This window comes from Neolamprologus multifasciatus, chromosome 10 (assembly GCF_963576455.1).
Source record: "Neolamprologus multifasciatus chromosome 10, fNeoMul1.2, whole genome shotgun sequence".
Lineage (NCBI taxonomy): Eukaryota > Metazoa > Chordata > Actinopteri > Cichliformes > Cichlidae > Neolamprologus > Neolamprologus multifasciatus.
In genome coordinates this window covers 5,411,220-5,434,501 of record NC_140448.1, presented here as the reverse complement: position 1 = coordinate 5,434,501, position 23,282 = coordinate 5,411,220, and the positions used below count along the sequence as shown (strand labels likewise).

At 41.9% G+C, this 23,282-nt stretch overlaps 1 protein-coding gene and 1 long non-coding RNA gene across 11 annotated transcripts in view; both read left to right on the top strand.

The window, feature by feature from the left end:
* The window catches only part of auts2a (activator of transcription and developmental regulator AUTS2 a), a 418,508-nt gene that overhangs the window by 9,452 nt on the left and 385,774 nt on the right, over positions 1-23,282 (top strand). The window lies entirely within an intron of this gene.
* Positions 1-23,282, top strand: part of LOC146509434 (uncharacterized) — a 50,172-nt gene that overhangs the window by 6,484 nt on the left and 20,406 nt on the right. Inside the window, exon 1 of the long non-coding RNA XR_014876366.1 lies at positions 1-23,282. This exon is cut by the window's left edge and continues 6,484 nt beyond it; it is cut by the window's right edge and continues 19,748 nt beyond it. This is a non-coding gene — a long non-coding RNA (uncharacterized LOC146509434).

Genomic DNA, 23,282 nt, shown 5'->3' with positions numbered 1-23,282 from the left:
CTGTGTTACTTTATCCCCCTTTATTTTTTATTATTATTATTTATTAATTTCACACTCGTGACCCCAGTTCACTTTGTTTGGACCACATAATATTTCGAGCACACGTATATCACAGTCTGGGTAAAGTTAAGTTCTGATGAGGTCAGAGCCCTGGAGGTAGATGCCAGCGCGCTCCATCTGTCAGCGCGGCGCTGGAGACGCACACGGCTCCCAGGCCTGCTTTCAGTGTGCATGCTGATATCCCAGCTTTAGGAGCTAAGGCTTCATTGATGAGGCTCCTGAGACCTTCAGCTTTTGGTAGCTGTTGTACAGTATGTGGTTGTCACAGTTCCTTTGTTGTTTGTCGGTGCTTTTCAGTTTGTGTTCGTTGGTACTGTTGTTAAAAGAAGTAGCTGCTGCTTGAACAAACCTCGCAGCCTTCACAGTGAGTTACTATCACTGATGACAGACGACATAATTCAATGTGTGAATCTATTAGCACGAGGTGCTAGCAGCACTATAATGCAATAGCAGAGACACAGCATGTGTCAAATCTAAGCCCAAATGTGACTTTGGTATTTTTCCTGAAAATTGTAAGTAAAAGCATAACGAGACTGCTTAACACTGTAGTAACAGTAAGTAAAGTACCTGAACCTTGTAACTGTTCAGGAGTTGTTACATAAAAACATTAAAATGAAATGTATTTTTGCATGGGGGGTATCTTGCATTAAGCTTTTTAACCAGCTGCTCAAAGCCCTGGAGTTTTACCATTGAACCACATCAGTAATTTCCATCCACCGTCAGCTCTCAGTCTTATGGAGTACAGCTCGCCGTTCTCGGTGGAGCCATTTGTGAACATTTGGGTCACGCGTCACCAGCTGCAAATATCTCCTCCTTCGTAGTCTGGATGGACAGTGAAACATGTTTGTTGTTTCCACCTTTCATGGAAATTTTCTTGCATATTTTGCAGGACTGCAAAATATGCAAGGAAAGCAAGGAACGCACCGGCTGTTACACGTGGCTGCACGTGTGCATCAAGCAGTGTAAATTCATGGGAATGACACTTTTACATCACGTAAACATTTACACTGATATTATTGCAGATGCGGCACTGCGGCAGCAGTAGTTTGTGCACATGTAGGATGTAAGGAATACTTGTGCAGTACTCGTACATGTTCATTACTGTGCAAACCTCTGCTGGTTTAAGGGATGTAGAAAACATCGTGGTCACAATCTCGTAAATGGTTTGTGCAAAAAAAAAAATATAATAGAATTGAAAATGCGAACACAAAACAAGGCTACACATTTACTATTAGCAGTTCTTTATGAGCAGAAGGCAGTTTGTAGTCCAGCGTTAGCCTGAAGGCATGGTGATATTGCTTTATTGAGTGTAGAAACACTCTGTACTTTCCTGCCCTCTGCGTGCAGTCGTAGTTCATGGACAGCAGATCTAATGCAGCGATACTAAGCAGCTATTCAGTTATTATGACTGTTAGTGTAATAATGTAGAGCTAAGGCACTTCCAAAGCATGCTGCAGTATCCAGAGTGACACTGATCGTTTGCAACGGTTGTTTCCTTGTAATGTGAAAACAGAAACAGAACCTGCTACAAAGACAGAAGCGCTTCCTCGTTGCACTGAGATCAAAGTACGCAGCAGAAGCTGTCTGAAGGATTTGGTTTAGAGACTGATTTCTATTGAGAGAAGCCTGAGCAGCAACTTATTATAGCATTTGAAGAAATGACTAAATTATTGAGCGCCTTGTCCTCCACAAACCTTTGCTGTCTTGCACCCATTTCAGTTGAAAGGGGTCCGTAACCTCGGCGTGCCCCCGCTGACCAGAGCTGATTTAAAAACGTTGCCGTAGTTAACCCGTCGCTCCGTTCTTTCCCCATAATTACTGCTCTGTGATGTCTTTATGTTTGCATTGCATGCACACGTGCACAGAAAAGTTCCCTTTACCATTTGTCTCTGTCTGTAGTAAAGACTGTATCAGTGCCATCGCCATTGTAACCTCTTTCACTGTCCAAGGTTATGCCTGAAGGCTCGTTCTGCCTAATAACACCTGATCTTCTTACAAAGGAGGTTAACAGCAGTCTATTACATGACTGACTGCCCGTGATAATACAGTGAACGGCATAAAAGCAGCACTGTGTAAATGAGTACATTTGTCTGTTCGACTTTGATTTTCACTCTGGAAAGACGTCTTCATTCACAGCACCCTGCAGGTTTCTTGTTCCTCTAAATCATTTTCCTCTCTAACTTCATTTGTTACACACTTTAAAAAGCAGAAGAAAACACATCGGCCTAATGCGCACACGCTGCATCGAACGGACCGAGCGTATAAATGGATTGCGATGCACATAGGTGAGATGGGGAGCCTAGTGTTGGTAAGGACGTGCAGAGCTGACACAAGCATTTTGCGTCAGCATGGACGGCCTCTTTCTGTGACTTGGAGGAAGTTTGAAAAAACTGTGGGTGTGGGAGGGGAAAGCAGGGGGTCTTTGTATATTTATGACACTTTTTTGTCACATTTGTACTAAATACTGTTGTAATGAATGTGAATTATGAGACTGAAGTGGTAGCTCTCTAAAAGTCTGGGTGCACCGAAGGGTCTTGATATTTTTCTTCATTTGAAATTTTGTCCCTATTCACTTTGGAGCGAGCGCCATTTAATTAGACTATCCTGCTTTTTTGTGCTGAATAAAACTGCTTACAAATGGTTTGATGCTGTGCTGCTGTGAGAGCAAATCTAACATCTTTGTAAGAATTATTAATAAGAATTGAAAAATCTGAGAATGAATAATTTAACCCAGCAAATGTGGAACATCTGGATCTCTAAAGGATCTGGTGGGTACGATTTACCAAAAGCTTTAGATGAAGCTGTGTGGCCATTACTTTAAACAAATCTGAATGGAGACTTTTTTTAGCTGCCCCTGGTATCCCGTTCCCTTTCGTCAGGTGTGACACTAGCTTGGTACCGACACAAAAAGCTCATAAAAGCTCATTTAAACCATTTCTGCGACCACTAAACAGCAAAAACAACAAAAAAGTGAACAATACATTTTCTAAAAGCCAATTTCATCACGCTCCAACCAAAAGAACGCCACAAATGTTTGACGCTTGATAACCAGTAACGTGAATCAGACTACGGCTCGTTTCCTGACTAACTCCCACAATGCCTCAGAGCCGTCTCCCATCAAAAATCCCCAGGTACAGACATTTGATTGGACGAGGGCATGTGTTGTAAATTTAGCATCAGGTGTGTTTCTTGCCTTGCAGCTTCTGATTGGTGGAACTGATGTTACCGTGATTCTATTGGCTCAAACGATTTGGGGCAAAAAGGACCCTCCCACAACTCGCCCAGTGTATGTGAGTGTGTGGGTTACTCGTCACAAAATATTCAAAAAACAAGCAGTTTTCTGCAGATGGTGTCAAAATGAGTTTGTAATTTCAGAGAAGTCCTGTATCCATGTTGGGCTTGTCATCTTTGAGCAGGGACCTCAGAAAGACCCTCGGTGCTCACGAGGTTTAAAACAGTAAAGAGCAAAGATTTGGACTGGGAATCTCTGACTTCCAACTTCCTCTTCATCATGTAAGCACTAGATCACTTGCAGCCCTTACTGTTCCCTTAAATTCTGGAAGAAATGGTCACCCTGGTACGTTTGCTGGCTGCGGATAGGACAACAAGTAATATTGCATTTTTCAAATTTTAGTGAAAGACTGATACAGTGAGTACTGGTTTTGGTGGGATCCCTGCACAGAACTAAAAACCAGTTTTGAGGAGTGTGTCTGTTATGTTGTCCACCAATAATCAGTCAGTATTTATAATATTGGTTTAACCAGAGTATGCTGTCTGTTCAGAAAACGCTGGCTTATGTTTACTAGACTGCAGCTCCCAAATAGCATGTTAGCATTAGCCTGCACTGCAAATGCAGCTTCTAACATGCTTTTGGAGCTTAAAGACGAGGAAGTTGTGCTTTTGTTAGAAGGATAATACTTGAATTTGTCTTTCATTTGCATTTTTGTCAGCACATGCTCGTTAATTTCTATATTGATGAACTGTTTCCTGCAGCACAGTTAGTAAAAATGTCTGGAAGCCTAGCTTCATGTGTGCTAAACTCGATTGTGGATCTTGCAGTAACAGATGAGGTTGGTACTGGAATCTACCACACCACCTAACTGCACCAAACTGCAGACTCCTTTGCTGCTGACCAGAAAGCTCAGCCCATTACAAAAGCCTTTAATGCATTTCACTGCAGGCTTCACATCACTCTAACAAAAAGGTCTATAAAGGGATAGTGTAGCATAAGTGTGTGCTGCAGTAGAAATGCTTCTGTAAAGCCTGTGGAAACCCTCCACCTGTCCTTTCTGACTGTTTACATTTGTTTTGCTTACACTCGACTCCACCAGGACCTCGGTGCTTCCCATGAAGTGCCAATATTTCTTTTTCTTTTTTTAATGTCTGCTGCACCCATCAGCTATTTCATTTTGGGCACCAGTTTCCCGCCCATCTGTCACACCCACACTGGCCTCAGGAGACGTTCGAGCCGAGGTGCCGTCGAGCAGCATGGATTAAGTTGAGTTATCAGTGTGTGTGGGCGAAGGCCGCAGGTGGTATGAAGTGAGGAGCTCAGCGAAATGATAAGTTCATCGATAGGTTGTCAGACCTTCAAATACCAAATAATGCTAAGCTCATTAATGGCTCTTGACATTTAAAAGCAGGGCAGTTGGTAGCCTTAGCTAAGAGATCAGCCGCAGTAATGAAGTCGATAAACGATATTCCTCTCACGGCCAAATGAAGATGATGAATTACAGTTTAACGCTCTGGCATTTTTCTTTGTGCGTGCTGTTTGTGGGATGATGCCGTCAGCTCGCCAGCATTTCAAAAACAATTGATTTTCTCTGGCACAGCCCCCAGAAGTCTGCCTAGAAGAGGACTTGTAAGGGAGAGAAGAAGGCATCGATTGGTACTTCATTGTAAGAAAGAAGCTAATGTAAAATCAAATCTATTGACAGCTTGTTTCTGAAAGAATATTAAAAACACCTAATAAAAGACGACAGTTTGAACCGATTAATACAGACGAGTATGAAGCCAAGTCTTCTTAAAGCTCTGATCCTGTGAGACAATTGCAGAATGATGAACAAGAACACCTTCAGAAGAGCTTTTTGTCATGACTGCTCTCCTTTGGCCAAGTTGCTTTGACAGATATTCCTGTCTGCTGAATAATACCTCTTTACCAGCCCCTTAATTAATTTTCCACCTTTCACACATGTATTTATTTCAGTCTCCTGGCAGTAATGGCAGATGTTCATTCAGCTACATTCTGGAGCCAGAGTGATGCATGGCATGCATTAATATGCTGCGACAGCCCAGTGAGTGACGCATTAATGAAATAAGCTGTCATCTCTGAACATTCAAAGAAATATTGGGATTAGATGATCGCTCTGTTATTTGCAGTAGCTTGATGGATCTTAATGTGTGTAACATTGAACGTACTCATTAAATGAACTTCTCATTCCTTTCATTTGAACCTAATCTGAACCAGAGCCATGTTTAACCCTTTAAAGCCGGTCGGAGTGGGCACGCTCTTTTTTGTGTAACTATTTTTAAATCCCGGTAGCTCTGCAACCACGTGAGCTAGCGCAATAATTTTTTTTGCATATGAAACCTGAGGAGTTGTACTTACATCTTATGCCATCAGCTTGTCCTCGGTCACAGTTTCCTTCCACATATAGCTTTGCAAAAACTGCATAAAAAGCACTTGCAGCAACAAAAACATAATATTCCAGAAACACGCTTTGCTGATCCGATCAGCTGTTCATAACACTTCCTATGTTGGAATAGACGTCAGCGTAAACTATCGCATGTCCGCCATGACCTGCCCGAAACCTGAAGTGACGTCATTTTCGCGGAAATGTCGTTTTTTACCATCAGGGCCTCATGAGCCTATACTGGTGTTTTTAAAAGTTGTCTTTGACTTTATGACTTTGTGTCGTTTCTGGGATGCTTAGGACTCATATTGCACTGCTGGAAATAGTTTATTTTGATGCATATGCTGCTTTTTTGAAAATTTGCATTATAATATTTATTTTCGTTTTTCCTGCAGTGTATAAAAATTGGTGTATTTCAAAAATAAAACTATGAAAACACTCAAAATAAATTTCCTGTGGTGGGAAACTATTTTGTGCAACTTTTTTGTATTTACAGTTTTGAGGGATAAGCCTCTTAAATTTCTCTAACTAGAAATATATGTTAAAAAAACAAAAACGATTTTACATTTTTTTGTAGTTTATTGCATTTTTTTGCAATTTATGTAATTACTATGCACTTAATGCAGACATATTATTAAAATTTGGGCTATAATGGTTGTATTGATGTATAGCAACTTGAAATGCTCCCAAAAATGGCTCCACAGCATGTAAAAATATAATATAAGCTCTGGCGGACTTGGTTCTATGGTAGGTCTTAAAGGGTTAAACTAGTGTACATTCATCATCCTGGCTGTGTAAAGGACCTCTCAAGCAACCAGTCTACTAAATGTTGGCCGGCGCTGATGAAAGACATCTTTCCCTTCAAATCAGGTTTTTCATGGTGCCTCGCTAAGCATTTTTTTTCAGTCTCTCCACTGTGGGGACTCGGTTATGCTGTATCGGGCGTTTTGTTGGCATGGTAAGGATCCATTTGTCCCCATTGAGGGGAAGGTCACCGCAAATCAATAGAGAGTTGTTCTGAGTAATAGCCCTGATTCTATAATCAAATGTTTCCATCTGTTTCACAGTGGCACCTATCCATAGAGGATGAGGGCGTCACTGAAAAGTTTGATAAGTTAGAAATTGAAACTGCGTGGTACAGCGTCTGGAGGGATCCCACTCCCACCACGTAACCATAATTTAACCTCCCGAGACCCGAACTCTTTCATGCATTTTAAATGTCTCTTTGCTATTTGGGCTGATTGGGACCCGATGAACGTAAAAACAAAGAATTACGCAGTTTTATTTTTTATTTTTTTTTAACTGATTTTTGTTTCTGAGAAAAATATGAGGACATTCGCTTTAAATTTTGATAGAGCAGTGGCAGTATAATGTGCTTGTAAGTGGATATCAGGCCGAGGGCTGCTACGATTAGTCGACTATCAAAATTGTCGTCTGAAAGACGCAGGAAAGTAGTAGGATTTAAGTGTGTAATAACGGACTGAAACAGAAGATGGCAGCACTGCATGTACAAGGATGCCAGCTGCTAAAACGGCAAAGAAGAAGAAGCAGCAGTCTCGGGTATCGTAGCTGTGTCCAAATTCAGGGCCGATTACATCACAGCGGCGCGACGAAGACTGTCCAAATTCAAAGACTCCGACAAATGCGTCCTTCTTTTCCCCAGATTTGAAGGATGGGTCGGGTTTCCTTTATAGCCCAACCTATCCCAGAATTCATAGCGCGGCTCAGCCAATTCCAGTTTCCAACAATGGCGGCAGCTACTTAAATAACAGAAATATTACAACTTTCTGGGTCACAAAATAAACGTCTAACATATTTTCAGGCGAGAATGTAGCTGTGTAAACCTCAAATATCTGCTCAGTTTATCAAGACACCACATATTTTCAAAAGCGCTCCGACGTTTTCGGAGACGTCTGTTAGCCACTAGCTCGATAGCTAGCCGGGGGCTAGGCTCACTAGAGCCGTGAGAACACCGGACTCCCGGCAAATCGTTTTCAAACCCACCGCCGTCTTTCGCTACTCAGGTTAAACATGATATATAAGTCACTTAGATAACTTAAAAATGTTATTGTTTGGCTTTTTTCAGTATTTTATTTGTTCCTGAGTAAATCGGTTTGGCTGAGATTAAAGTTATAGTTTTTACACAGCTGAATAAACGTCAAGCAGACAGCTGATTATCAGAAGTGTGAGATGCTCAGAATTTACTCCGGTGTCCTGTTATATTTTAGATAACAAGGAGTTTATTAAACTTCACAGAAACAATCTGCAGATTTCATTAAAATTCAATAAACTATCATCTTGTCTTTATTTTTAGTTAGCACCTTAAACACTTAAAGCTGTAAGCTAATGATAGTTATATAAGAGCAGATGCTGCTGGTGCAATAAGCTGTACGTTTTACGTCCAATGGATGATGATCTGATTAGTCGACTATCAAAATAATGGTTTGTGGCAGCCCTGCAGGCCCTTGTAGAACAAAATTTAGTATTTTAGTAATCTAGGCAACCCAAAATGTGATATCCACATACACCAGGTACTTGGAGGTTAAATGCCATATGAGGAATATGTTGTGGAACAATTCTCTTCTGTGTGCCAGAGATGTGAAGAGTCAATGCCGAGACGCCACAGCTGCTGTGACGGCATGTTTCAGACTCATTGTCTGATTTTTGTCCCCTCGGATTTGTCCACTGTCTGCCTAGCAACAGGATAATCACAAATGAACACTAAAGGGGAGTGATAAAATAAAAACAAGCGGTCTGATGTTGCGAACTGACCTTTGGCATGTTCTTCTAACCACGTTACATCCTACCCAGAAACAACAAGTTGCGTCTGGAGTGGACTGTGCAGCAGCTTTGATTGATGTCATGATGTGCAGCTCAGCTCATGAGCACTTGAGTCACGTGCCGAACACTGACACACTCTTCTCTCTCGCTGAGGGAGACACTGGTGCATTTATATGAACTCAGACAAAACAAATAGCTCAGCAGCAGGGGAAATGCGCAACAACCAGCATCAGTGTTTGGAGTTGACATACAGACAGAAGGGATGGGACTGTGGGATGTTGGAGCAAGGTGCAGTCTGAAACCGTCCTTTCCATTATTTTAATTGTGATTTAGTCGCTACAAAGAGCTGCGTCGACTCCTCTGATGGGGACGGCTGGAATTGATTGAACCACCGATGTTTAAGAAAGATGCTTTTTTTTCACGGGGTGCAGAAATGAAATTGAAATTCGACTGTATTGTTTTGCTTTTACTTGATTGACAATTTGATTAAACAGTTGAAACATGTTTCGTTCTGTCTGCCTGTGGTGAGACAAGAGGGACTTTATTTGTTTGCAGTGTTTGTAAAATGCATCGTTGGGACTGATTCATGAATAACAACCAGTGCCAGTTTCCACGCGTCCTCAGCTTAAGGCTACTTTACCGGCTAATGTTCAGTTAACAGCACATCAGGAGTGGCTGGAAAACGTCGGATTAATGCTTCCACCTCTCTAAGTCTCCCAGATACTCTGAAATGAAGTTCCAACGTGTCCTCATCCATGTATTAGCACGGAAGCAAATCCCATCCCTGTCGTAATGGAATCGACTTTCCCTGTGTGCCACCAGGTCGTTAAGTTCTCTGCTTTTCTTTCCACTTCTCTGCTTAATTCAGGCCGGCTCCACAGGTGTGAGGGTTTAAAGACAAATCAGATAAAGGCTGATTGTAAAATGCCATCTTGAAGCAGAGCTCCAGTGTTGTGTGGTCCTCTTTGTGCGTAATGATCCCATCAGGGTGCATTTGGACAGATATTTTTCCTTCTTGAGAGAAAAACCTTTTCATTCTTAGCTGCACAGTGCATACTCATGGTGCTGTGCTTAGGACTGTGTGGGCATTTGTGTGTCTGCACCACACCGCCTGTGGACTTATGGACAGAGCCCTGTTGAGATCTCTACCTGGAGCTTTTGATCCGCGCTCTCTTCTCTGATCCGTCTTTAAAACGCAGCCGACCCACCACTGCTTCCATTTCCATCTGCTTCCATTGCTGCACACTCTGATAAGCTTTGCTCACTAACTGCTTTACTTGTTTTGGTTCTTACGTGCCAAACTATAATCCAGAGTTACATGCTCTTTTGCAGTATTTAGAAAATGAGCACATGTCATGGAAGCGCGTCCTCAACGCTTTGCTTTGCTTTAAGCACCTTGGTTGTCACGAGGCTTTACTATGCAGCCCAATTTGCAGTTACATATTTTCCAGGTCAGATGATATTGAGACACTAATTAAAGGCTTCATGGCTGTGTCTCAGTGCGATGTCACCCCTCCCTGCCTCAGTACGAGGGTTTGAACTGAAACTGCTTCAGATGAAAATCACGGAGGTTCATGCGATACAGATTTTCAGTTAGTCATGTTCTGTACTTCAGCTCAACATCCACTGTGAAGTTGTTTTGGGCCATCTACTTTGGTAGGATGGTAGCTGCTTTTGCAAGCAGCTGTGGATATTTCACCCAGTCCAGCCTACTGAATGTAGCCTGGGAAAAGCTTTTGGCACATCTTCTCAATGATTAGATTTCAACCCACTGAAAAAGTAACTAAAGTTCTACTTTACTCATGCAGTGCTTTTCACACACAAGTGGCAAAGCACAGTGTCCACAATCACAGCACTATCCACAGAAAACCATGTGAATTAAAAATGAATAAAAACACGACTAACAACAAATATCAGAGCGCTTGATTAACCCTTTAAAGCCGGTCAGAGCAGCACGCTCTGTTTTGCGTAACTATTTTTAAATCCCAGTAGCTCTGCAACCACGTAAGCTAGCGCAATAATTTTTTTTGCATATGAAACCGGAGGAGTTGTACTTACATCTTATGCCATCAGCTTGTCCTTGGTCACAGTTTCCTTCCACATATAGTTTTGCAAAAACTGCATAAAAAGCACTTGCAGCAACAAAAACATAATATTCCAGAAACACGCTTTGCTGATCCGATCAGCTGTTCATAACACTTCCTACGTCCATCAGCGCGAACTATCGCATGTCTGCCATGACCTGCCCGAAACCGGAAGTGACGTCATTTTGCGGAAATATAGTTTTTTACCATCAGGGCCTCATGAGCCTATACTGGTGTTTTTAAAAGTTATGTTTGACTTTATGACTTTCTGTGTGGTTTCTGGGATGCTTAGGACTCATATTGCACTGCTGGAAATAGTTTATTTTGATGCATATGCTGCTTTTTTGCAAATTTGCATTATAATATTTATTTTCATTTTTCCTGCAGTATATAAAAATTGGTGTATTTCAAAAATAAAACTATGAAGACACTCAAAATAAATTTCCTGTGGTGGGAAACTATTTTGTGCAACTTTTTTGTATTTACAGTTTTGAGGGATAAGCCTCTTAAATTTCTCTAACTAGAAATAAATGTTAAAAAAACAAAAACGATTTTCAATTTTTTTGTAGTTTATTGCACTTTTTTACAATTTATGTAATTACTATGCACTTAATGCAGACATATTATTAAAATGTAGGCTGTAATGGTTGTATTGATGTATAGCAACTTGAAATGCTCCCAAAAATGGCTCCACAGCATGTAAACATATAATATAAGCTCTGGTGGACTTGGTTCTATGGTAGGTCTTAAAGGGTTAAGCACCCAAGATGTGGATGAAATCAGAATGTTAAGATTTACATTACAAAGTGAAGGGCAAGGCCAAAGATCGCAGGCAACAGACTATTTAAAGTAATTATGAAGCATATTTGATCTGTGGTGATAGTCGATGCACGATGAAGACAGCCATGCAAAAGTGTTACGAAAGCTCCACCGGCTGCCGGTAAAATATGTTTCCTATCACGGAGCGTGAAGGTGCATCAGGTATATCTGGTTCCAGCGTTTGCATGGTTGGAATATTAAGCATGAAAGTGAAGGCTTAGGTGGGAGGAGTGAAGATGGCGGTAATATAAAGATCCTGTGACAAATGCTCTGCTGGGGAATTCCTCACAAGGTTTGGAGGAATAGTGAAAGGAGAGCGAGGTGTGTGTGTGTGTGTGTGTGTGTGTGTGTGTGTGTGTGTGTGTGTGTGTAAAGATGGTTGTAGCTGTTGATTTACACCTGTCATTGATCATACTGTTGTTCTGTGTGCAGGATTGTTGCGATTTATGTAATTGCTAAGGATGAATCTGTAATGCTGCCGGGCGAACAATGCAGGGACATTTTTCCTTTGTTGCTATGATGTTTGGAGCTGAAGCCAAGATTGTGTTTCTGTGCACTGAAGAATACTTAGATGGCAAAAGATGTACAAAAGTAGATGTCAGGGTGTGTTTTTCATTCAATTTTTAAAGATGATGATGTTTGTTTAATATGTAAAGTTGTCTCTATTCAGTAAATATAAACTTTTGGTCAATTTGGGGCCAAGCATTGTAATCATCTATGTGTGTGTGTGTGTGTGTGTGTGTGTGTGTGTGTGTGTGTATTAACATTTTTGTGGGGACCAAAATTTGGAAGTTTACTATACTTGTGGGGACCTTGTGCCTTCAAACTTGGGCCCCACAAGTTTGAAGCATTTTTGAGACTCTTTTTGTTTTCTAGTGAGGGTTACAGTTAGGTTATGGTTAGGTTATGGTTAGGTTACGGTTAGGTTATGGTTAGGTTATGGTTAGGTTACGGTTAGGTTATGGTTAGGTTTAGGGTGAGGGTTAGAGTAAGTGGCTAGGGTAAGCATTATGTCAATGAGATGTCCTCACAAGGTCATAAATACACACGTATGTGTGTGTGTGTGTGTGTGTGTGACTGTGAGAGAGGAAGAATATGAGAAAGAGACGGTGGTTGACAGATGGAAAGTGTGTATCACTGTGTGGGAGGAGGGGTGTAGACAGTTGTGATGTGTGTGTGTGTGTGTGTGTGTTCGCAAATGTGTGCGATGGGGACAGTTATGCTCCAGATTTCTCTGCCCCAAATGAAAACATTGGCCTGTATTGTGTTTGGTGAGTGCTGTACACTCTGAGTCTTCAGCTGTAGATCCCACAGTGTGTCATCTCCTGTGGGCTGACTCGTTTCTTTACAGTATCCACAAACTCAGCGATATCAGAGTCATTGATACATTTGCTCCTGAGCATTATTTCCTTAAGAAGTTACACACGACAGCTTTTTAGATGATTCAGTTCTGTTCACTTTTTATATTTATGCTGTCGAGGTCTCAGTGTCCTGATGTTTATTTACTGAGGACTATAGAAAGCATCATTCCTGCCGCTGGATTATTCCTGGTGATATGAAGTATGCTTCATTTTTTAAATGTAATTTTTAATTTTGCTGGCATTACACGTTCTGATTTTTATTTTTAATGAACTTTAGCAAAATAAGTCCTGCGCTCAGGGGCTACCTCACGATAGTGAGATGTTTAATGTGTAGTTGTTTATGAAAACAGTTCATTTACACATTTATGTGACGTTGTGAAGATTATCAGTGCGCTAAGATAAATCCCGTTTTACTTACACGACCGTCAAAGTAGGCCGTCACCGAGGCGATCTCTGCTTCCTGTGAGGAAAGCATCGTTTTTAGGTGAAGCTGTTTGGCGGGTAGCTGTTTATCGTCTGCTGTTACCCTCCCGACACTGCTCAGGTCAGGGTCAAAGGGCTTTGGAGGACCGTGTGACCCCTGAGGCTGCTGCTGTATCGCTCACCTGAACCCACCTGAGCTTCTGTCCTGTGGCAGTGCAAGACTTTTGTAAATGGGAGGTTTACATTGAAACAAAAGGTCCTCTTATGTAAATGCCAGCAGGGTCTTTGTTGGTTTAGCACTGGCTCGCATTAACACACTCCCTCTCTGGCTGGGCAGGGCTTTAGGATGGATTTAGCTTTGCCAGCTAATAGCAGGGTATCAGCTGTATAGTACAAACAGCGAGTGGAAGCAGCCGTAGGCTATCCACACAGGCCTTATCACTCAGAAAGCAGACCCCATGATAAGGTATTATGTTTTTCACAATAGTGTGCTCTGTTTTCTCCTGTTTGTGCAGTTTCCCCGTTGTGCGTGCTGTAATAACCCAAGGCTGCCAATTACACAGAGCGAGTGTGTTAGCGGTGTGTAAGCCTGTCGTCACATCCATCGGTCTGAAAGCAGCGTTTTGATTCAGCAGAGAGGAATTTCCAGAAGCCTGAAATCTCGGCCGTGATATTTGATTTACACGATTTTGACTCTGTGTGAGTTTAAGAGCACAGTTATACCGAACCCTCCTCATTTATCTGCTCGGCAGGATTACTCCTGCTTGAACGGGTATCAGAAGCTCGATGACTTGGCAGTCGTATCGATTTCTTTTATTCAGAGGTGTAAGAAGCTTTCGCCAGCATCTGAAAGAAATCTGATGATTGAAAAAAAAATAGTGAATGCTGTAATTCTCCTTTCTCTTCTCCACTGGCTTGTGCAAGTGCTGGCACTCTTTGTGCTTAGTTATTTTTCTGCTGTAGTGCAGTTCTGTGAGGGCAGCAAAAATGAGTGAACATAATCCAGTGGTTCTGCATTAATGTGCACTTTACCCACTCACAAAACCACGGTGCTGAATATTGTTGTTATTCATGCTGTCGTCTCGTGTCAACATACTGTTGCTGTGCTTAGCTTCATTTCGCCGATGAAGGTAATGAAGGTAAATCTGCATCTAAAGGCTAAACAGGCGCTGCTCCTGTGGCGACCTGCAGCAGACGTTTTATAACAAAAACGAGCTTCGAAGGTTCATTGTGTTGTTAAATGTTTGAACCACTTCACAGTGAGTCTGTTGCTGTGAGGAAGAACAAGAGACTCCAGGTTTCTGTTATTCCTACTGCAGCCCATCTGCTTAATGGCAAATAACTGTCTTGTGGCTTTTTATTGTTATTATTGTTATTATGATTATTAATATTATTGTTTTGTTTACTCTAGGGCTGCCACGATTAGTCGACTATCAAAATCGTTGACGACTGATTTAATAGTCGACGCGTCGTTTGAAGCTTTGTAAGATCCCAAAAGACGCAGGAATAAGTAGTAGGATTTAAGAGTGTAATAACGGACTGAGACAGAAGATGGCAGCACTGCATGTACAAGGATGCCAGCTGCCGTTAAACCCCGAAGAAGAAGAAGCTGTGTCCCAGAATTCATAGCGCAGCCCAGCTCAGTTTCCAACAATGGTGGCAGCTAGTTAGTTTTAATATTACTCTTATTATTCTTTCTGGGTCACAAAATAAACGTTTAACATATTTTCAGGCGAGAATGTAGCTGTGTAAACCTCAAATATCTGCTCAGTTTATCAAGACACCACATATTTTCAAAAGCGCTCCGACGTTTTCGGAGACGTCTGTTAGCCACTAGCTCGATAGCTAGCCGGGGGCTAGGCTAACTAGAGCCGTGAGAACACCGGACTCCCGGCAAATCGATTTCAAACCCACCGCCGTCTTTCGCTACTCAGGTTAAACATGATATATAAGTCACTTAGATAACTTAAAAATGTTATTGTTTGGCTTTTTTCAGTATTTTATTTGTTCCTGAGTAAATCGGTTTGGCTGAGATTAAAGTTATAGTTTTTACACAGCTGAATAAACATCAAGCAGACAGCTGATTATCAGAAGTGTGAGATGCTCGAGAATTTACTCCGGTGTCCTGTTATATTTTAGATAGCAAGGAGTTTATTAAACTTCACCGAAACAATCTGCAGATTTCATTAAAATTTAATAAACTATCATCTTGTCTTTATTTTTAGTTAGCACATACCTTAAACACTTAAAGCTGTAAGCTAATGATAGTTATATAAGAGCAGATGCTGCTGGTGCAATAAGCTGTACGCTTTACGTCCAATGGATGATGATCTGAGTAGTCGACTATCAAAATAATCGTTTGTGGCAGCCCTAGTTTACTCTTAATGTTGCCTTGCTGCTAAAATCATTTCCTTTGTGGGACAATAAATTTGAATTGGACTGAAAAAAGCAGCTTTTTGTATGACAGGCTGCTGCTGCTGTTGATTGGCTTAGAGAAATATGTCATCTCTGTTGACATGGAAATAGTCCTGTCCTCCACATAATGCATCCTTTTCCTCGTTTAGCTAATGCAAATGCACGCCTAACTTCTTTGATATTTTTCCAGCTTTCCGGATTATTCAAAAAGAAAATGGGAGCATAATAACAATTTGTTAAAAACGGAGAGAGATTCTGCTCCAGAGGTGCAGCTTACAACTTCCCACCAACCAGGTCTCTCAGATGGATGTGCTATTTGTGGTGGTGTCATTTTTGGGGGGCGAGCAGCTAAAAAGAAATGCAAAATACAGCCGACGGGTGCGTATCGTGTTGGGAATAAGAGGGTTGAGCAGTTTGTGACAGTGGCTGTACTGGATGTTTGTTTGTGTTGTGTCAAAGAGATGCTTCTAAATCTTTCTGTCAGTAAACAGAAGGTTGATTTGATGTTCCCTCACCAGCAGACAACACACGGACGTGCTGGTGATTTATCTGCCAATCGTTCCCACTTTCAACAGAGTCAAAGGATCATTCAAATGGATCAAACTGCTCTCAGCTGTTGTTGGGTTTAGTTTTTAACTATTAAACTATTAAATCACGCCTGTCTTACTTTAGTCTCATTGGGTTTGCCAGACGCTGAGCTCCAAGTGTTGCATCATTTTACTTGTTGTCAAATCCTGTCATCAGTGGAAACCAACTTTAATTAATGTCTTCACATATTTTCCATCCTGTCAGTGCTGTTTCTGTTTCCACTGTAGGCTTATGGTTGACACAGTTTGTGTTAAATATTTGAGCGTATGAGCATATGTGTCCGTGTCACCCGACGTTTCCCACTGGGAGGAAAGTTTTTGGTTCTGTGCCCTCGACATTAGATAAGTCAGCTGGCACAGCTCCACGTGCAGCGAAAGTGATTCACTGCTGGCTCTGCAGCCAACATAAACGCCCTGTCGCTCATCGCGTCTCCTTTGGTTCGTATGTAAGAGTGTAAGAGTGCTAAAATGGAGTCTCAGTCCTTGCTGGGTTTGTAAGTGCAGCCCTGGGAAAGACGGCTGTGGGTGGAGCTTGTTGGTTAGTGGTGACTTCTGTTTGTCAGCTGTCCTGCAGTGTCTGCGGGTCGTTCTGGCGCTCTCACAGGGCTCGGGCCGACGCTGGCGATCTGTGCGGATGCTGAGACCGTGGATGCTGAGGCTCTGAGCGCCCTTCTCCCAGAAGGAAGGTTATGAAACGAGGCATGAGGCTCAGGTGTGAAATGTATAGTTTTCAGGGTTTTTATCGGTTTTCAGCGTTATTTTGTTATCGTTTTTATCGTTTACTCGGTTTTCCTGGGTCTTTTCACGTGTGTTATGAATAAATCTTCTTTTTTTCGGTACCGGTACTAGTTTTATTTTGTTGTATTTATCCGCGACACCTTAAAGGCCGGTCCGTGAAAATATTGTCGGGCATAAACCGGTCCGTGGCGCAAAAAAGGTTGGAGACCGCTGCTCTTAATTGTTGTGACACGTGTTCAAAACGCAGAGAGGTGCGCTCGATTTGCCACACGGAGCAGCGCGAGAGTAAAGCACGAGGGAGGGGCTAATAATCGGCGATTTTTAATGATCGTTGAAAGCCCAGATCGTAATCGTGATTAAAATTCGATTAATTGAGCAGCCCTATTTGCGTTTATTATTATATTTACATAAAACCGCAGTTTTTGTTTTGGGCGTATCATTTTGTTTTGTTGCATTTATCCACCGACACCTTAAAGGCCGGTCTGTGAAAATACTGCAAACTGGTCCGTGCATAAAAAAGGTTGTGCAGCGCTGTAGTAGTGTGCCACTTCTTAGCAGACAGACCAAAATATTAATTTTAGACGAGACGTGGATGAAAGTGGTCGTCTGTAGGATCCTTCTGGTCTTGATGCAGCTGCCTGTGTTAGCTCTGCTGATTAGAAACTCCTGCTGCTAATAATAATTGAACATTTCTTTATTAACCCCAAGAAAGCATTGATATTAAACCTGCTGAAGCTTTGAGCACCGTCATTATTGCATCATCACCTGTAGTGCAGTGACAGTTGTGTTTTATAAAAACAGCTATTTTTGTTAAGCATGTAATGACCTGTGAAGCTCTGTCAGGATGTGACTGCTGGATATCCAGCGAGATAATGATGCTAATTATTGTGTTGTCATCCACTTCTTTTGACAGTTGCATTTGCTTTTCCATTCATTAGAAATGATAAACAGTTTGCTGAACACCAGCCAGCAGCTTCAGAGCTGTCCAGCGAGAGCGTGCAGAGCTCCCCGGGACGCGTCTTGAAGCTCGTTAATGATATACGCAGTGAAAAGAAACACACCTACACACACTTGGACAAACTGAAAATGCTCACATATATTTTCTGTATGCAAGTAAACAGTTTAGACATGAAACAGAAGACATGCATGCACCCACAGCACAGCCAGACACGGAGCCTTTCCTGCTCTTTACATGTTATTCCACCATGTTTTTTTTCTTGTGTCAAACTATTGTTGTTAGCATGAAACCTTCTGTGAATTTGACATTTCACCTGCATTACAAAGGACGACGTAAATATCACACAGTGTCTCTGCCACACAGTTTATTTGCACAGATCAAAACTTGCATTTTTCCACAATTATCAAGGCGGCGGGAACACGGATAGTACAGTCAGCTGTTACGTGTCTGTAACGCTCCAAAACCAGGATATGAAACAGAGAGGTCACACATCTCAAACAAGATTTACCAAAGTAATGCGAGCACCAAATCACAACAGCCACCTCCAAACGGCTCATATTAATAATATATTTAACTTTATCCATCACATATTTATTCCATAGTTTATTCCAGCATCTTGACACTCTGCACTATTGGACATTTAAATATAAATATGTTATTTTCTGCTTTTGTCTGGAAAAAAACCCTAAAACACCCGAATTTTCTGTCCTGGTTTCACTGGATGTGTCAATTCAATTCAATTCAATTCAATTTTATTTATATAGCGCCAAATCACAACAAAAGTCGCCTCAAGGCGCTTCATAGATACAGAGAAAAACCCAACAATCATATGACCCCCTATGAGCAGCACTTTGGCGACAGTGGGAAGGAAAAACTCCCTTTTAACAGGAAGAAACCTCCAGCAGAACCAGGCTCAGGGAGGGGCGGGGCCATCTGCTGTGATTGGTTGGGGTGAGAGAAGGAAGACAGGATAAAGACATGCTGTGGAAGAGAGACAGAGGTTAATAACAGATATGATTCAATGCAGAGAGGTCTGTTAACACTAGGGGTGCAACGATACACAAAATTCACGGTTCGGTTCAGTTCGATACTTTGGTGTCACGGTTCGATATTTTTTCGATACAAAAAAAAAAGTTCATGCCTTTTTAATTTGTCATTTATTAAATTTTCACGGCACATTCTGCACCACATCTCTGTGCGTTCATCATTTGTTTGAAGCCAGCTCACCTCCTGCAACCACTTTTCCGAGAATATGCGCTTCTTTTGTGGTTCGGACTCCTTCTGACATTTCTTTGGAGGTGGAGGAACATCACAGTAATTGCTTAAAGGAGCTTCTTCGACATCTTTAAGAGTTCTAAACAAATGTCTGTCCTCCTCCAGAAAATCTTATGTACGCAAACACGCATTGCAACTTCTTATCTTGTGCACGTTTTTTATTTTGACAGCGAATGCGCACCTGCAGACCACTTATGTGCAGCCCTGGTTATTTAGCTCGTCATATTGCAGCCACAGAAATTCTTTTGTCCATGAAACCATAAAGCTGCACTTTCTTTTTGCCTTATAGTCTGATTTGTCATAACTTTTCCGTTTTGTGGTAAGCTTTTCTTTGGCTGTCACTTCTTCACCCTGACCTGTCTTATGTGGCTCAGCAGAACTAAAATATATATCCTGCTGCTTTTACACACGCACTCACATAACGCTCAGCGATTCTCTGCGATCAACCTCTCACATGTTTAAGCTGCGGGAGATTTCACTTGTCATGTTTGCATAGTAAGCTAATGATTGATAAGACGATGTCAGAGGAATTGGTGCGCAAATTATCGTCACTCACCAATCAGTGCTGTCGCTCTCTATACACAGTTCACGCGATTGCAAAGTGAAAGCAAAAAACAAGCGCAAATTCAAACGCGATTTCAATATGTCACATTGACAGTGGCTCACCGATGCCAATGACATAATTACCCAGCTACATTTCTGAAAGAATGCAAAAGCATTGACATATATTTTTCCTTCCTACGATAGGCCGACGGGCAGGGCAGAGATAGATTTTGGTAGCCCGACTGGAAAAATCGCTAGCGATTTTGCGAGCCCTGTATCTGATTGAGGAATCACTCATCTTTGGAAAAGAGAGTTTATTACAGAGAAATGTCTCTTTCCAAAATAAAAGCTATACTATACGCTTCTTCTGGGCTATATTCTCAGCAGCATATTAAACATATCAGGTCCCCATAAGGAGAATCATGTGCTAACGGCTGTCTAAAGGACTCGGGTAAAGTTTGTAGCATGCTGCTTGTTGTTTTTCTCTGCTTCCACTTGTCTTTGCACGAGGATGATGTCGGAGTAAATGTGCAGTCATATTCGTTGTGTTCCCACTAGTGCTGTCAGCGTAAATCTCATTGAAATGACGTTAACGCCACAACACGGCAAATCTCCGTTAACGAGCTACCACGGATCGCCCCGTGCGTGGGGCTGGACAGCCAACACGTTAACGAGCTAACTGCGCTAACACACTAGTTCCCACCCATGTAATTGAGCATTGCTGGCACATCCAACATACTGTTTTACTTTAGTCCATGACGCGCTTACCTTCAGGGTCATACGTCACATGAAAACCAAAATAGTTCCAAACGCCAGATCTGAATGAGGGTGGGGGAGGTTCAATTTGCCATGTTGCAAGGAGAGCTTAACTTCTGTCTGCTAGCTTGCGCTGCGCTCAGTGAATCTGCGTTCGACTACTCCGCCTAGGCTGCACTGTCGAGCTCAGATACACTGAGCGCTCAACACAGACAGCACCGTCAGAAGGAAAGTTGATAAAATAAATTAAAAATGTTGTATTGTTCGATACATATGCATACCGAACCGAAAGCACTGTATCGAACGGTTCAATATCGATACGAGTATCGTTGCACCCCTAGTTAACACATAGTGAGTGAGAAAGGTGACTGGATGTGTCACCTCTGCTATTACATCTACCAGGCTGCTAATGAACGTAATCAAACCACGCTTTGGTCAGCTAATGCGTTTGTGCTGGGACTTGTTGGTAAAGCAAATTCGACTGGCAGCATCTTCACACTTCTCAGAGGTGGGTGGCTGATGACTCACAGTAACCACAGAAATGAAAATGTTCATAAAATGAATATTAAGAATTTTGATCTTGACAGAATTTACATTTTGTCGCCCAGTTTGACTTTATAGCCTCATGTAAGAATTTTAACACTTGCTTGTGTGTTAGTCTACATCTTGTAGGTGGGGTTGGTAAATTACACGTCGCCTCCTACTGAAACTTTGTGTCTCTGCCTGAATAATTAGTGTTTCGCACTTTCAGAGCGGCGTTGTAGCAGCAAGGTGAGCCGTGCAGATCGAGGGTAATGACTGAAGCGCCGCTGTGAAGTTTTTTATTCTGACCCATACAAGTCGGCACTTGATTGGAGCAGTGGTTGAGCAAGATTTTCTCTTAAGCTGTAACAATGTAACGCTTAGTGAGTAGATTAAAGTGCTGGTGGAATGGTGTTGGGAAAACAAGCTGCCACAGCCACGACTGGGTAGACCCGTAATTACTGCCTCGCATTGTTCTCTGTCCTTGTTGTCTGAAAGTGATGTGTAATCTTTGTGGAGATGATTATATGAGTGAAATCAGAGAACGCACTCAGCGGGGTTCTGTTTTCACAGGAAAGCCCAGTTTAGAAAGGTGCAGGTATTTTTCATTTTTGCCTCTAAAAGGCTTCAAACGTTCCACAAAAGTCATAACAAAATGTTATTTCAGTGTAAATTCTTACATGTTTAAAGTTAATTATGTTGCCACAAAGCGACAACAGTCTTTGTTGTTTTTGTGCATCCCTGGTGGGATCAGGTGACCCTGTCTGTGGATCTTTCTCCTTACTATCCGGTAAAGCAACTTCCTGCAAAATAACATTTTACAGAATAACCTTTTGACACATCTAATCTTTTTTTCCTCATTTATCTCAGGAACCCAAAAAGCACGTGCGGTAACTAGGGATGGGTACCGGTATCCGGTGCCATGATGGTTCTGACATAAACGGTAGTAACCAGACAGAAAAGCAGCGCACATTTCTGTGCTTTTTTTTCCTGAGCTGTGATACACTTTAGATTCTAGCCAATCATTTTACGTTTACGAGGATAGTAGGCGGGTCCAGGTACGTACGTTCTTTTAGAGCAGAGCTACAGATTAAAAATGCCCAAGGCGAAGCGGTCAAAGTCTGGCTGTACTTCACAGCAAAAGATGCAAACTCAGCAGCTGCAACAAGTGCTTTAAGCTGATACTGTGATACTGTCAAAGGAGGTAACACCTCAAATCTGATGAAACACCTGGCGACGCATAGCGTTTTTTTAAAAGCCGAGAAATGAGCCGTATTTGATAGCTTGCTGCGAGACCTCACACCGAGCACATCTACTGCGGGTGTGGTGCCTGTTATCGACCCGGAGTTAGCAACATCCCCCAAGAACCCGAAGAGGAGAGTCCTGGCCCCTAGCCCTGCCAGTGTAGCAGAAATGATGAGGATGATGATGCAGCAGCAGCCGTTCTTCTCTGCGTGAGTAGCTTAATGTTGTTCGTGTGTAATTTACGTTGAGTAGGCTAACCACGTTATTACATTAATGCATGTAAGGTGAACTAGCAAACACCATCATAGCTACATGCAGCTGTCTTCTTGTTTGATGGCAGATACTCCCTTCACCCTGGACAAAAAGGCTAAAGTGACCAAAGAAAAAGTGGAAAACAGTTAAACATGAGAGGTTTTTGGACAAAGTTTGTGTTTTTTCCATTGTTTAAGCTGCTTCCAGCCAAGAGTGATACCATATATGCCCCATAGCTGCAGAAAAGGCTAACATTGTTATCTTTTTACAAAAAAACAGCTGAACATGAGAGGTTTTTGGACCAATTTTGTGTTCTCCATTCTTTAAGCACCGGTTTGAGCACCGTTTAAGCACCGGCACCGTTTCAAAAGTACCGGTTTGGTACTGGTATCGGATAAAACCTAAACGATACCCATCCCTAGCAGTAACTTTCACTACGTTCTGGTGTTGGTCCAACATTTGTAGGTTTGCATGCTCATGAGGCCTGTGTGGTGTTTTTGAGGGTGGGGGTTGTAATGAATCAGTTGAATCAGCACTGAGCGATGCTGCAAGAAAGAAATTCAGAGAATGAGTAAAATAACAAACAAAATAAAAGTGATAGTGGTTAATTATGAAGGTACAGTTTATCTCCACTTGAAAATCTGAAGCATTGTTGAGCTGGTGTTTGTGGATATGGGGTTTGCACGATGAGTGGTGAGGGAGACACAATCTGATATTTACAGAATCAAACTTTGCATAAGAACCTGAGCTAAACAGACGTGTTTATGTACATTTCCAGTGAAGCCTTTGTCAGACATGTTGGTATCGTCTCGTACTGTTTCCTTCAAAAA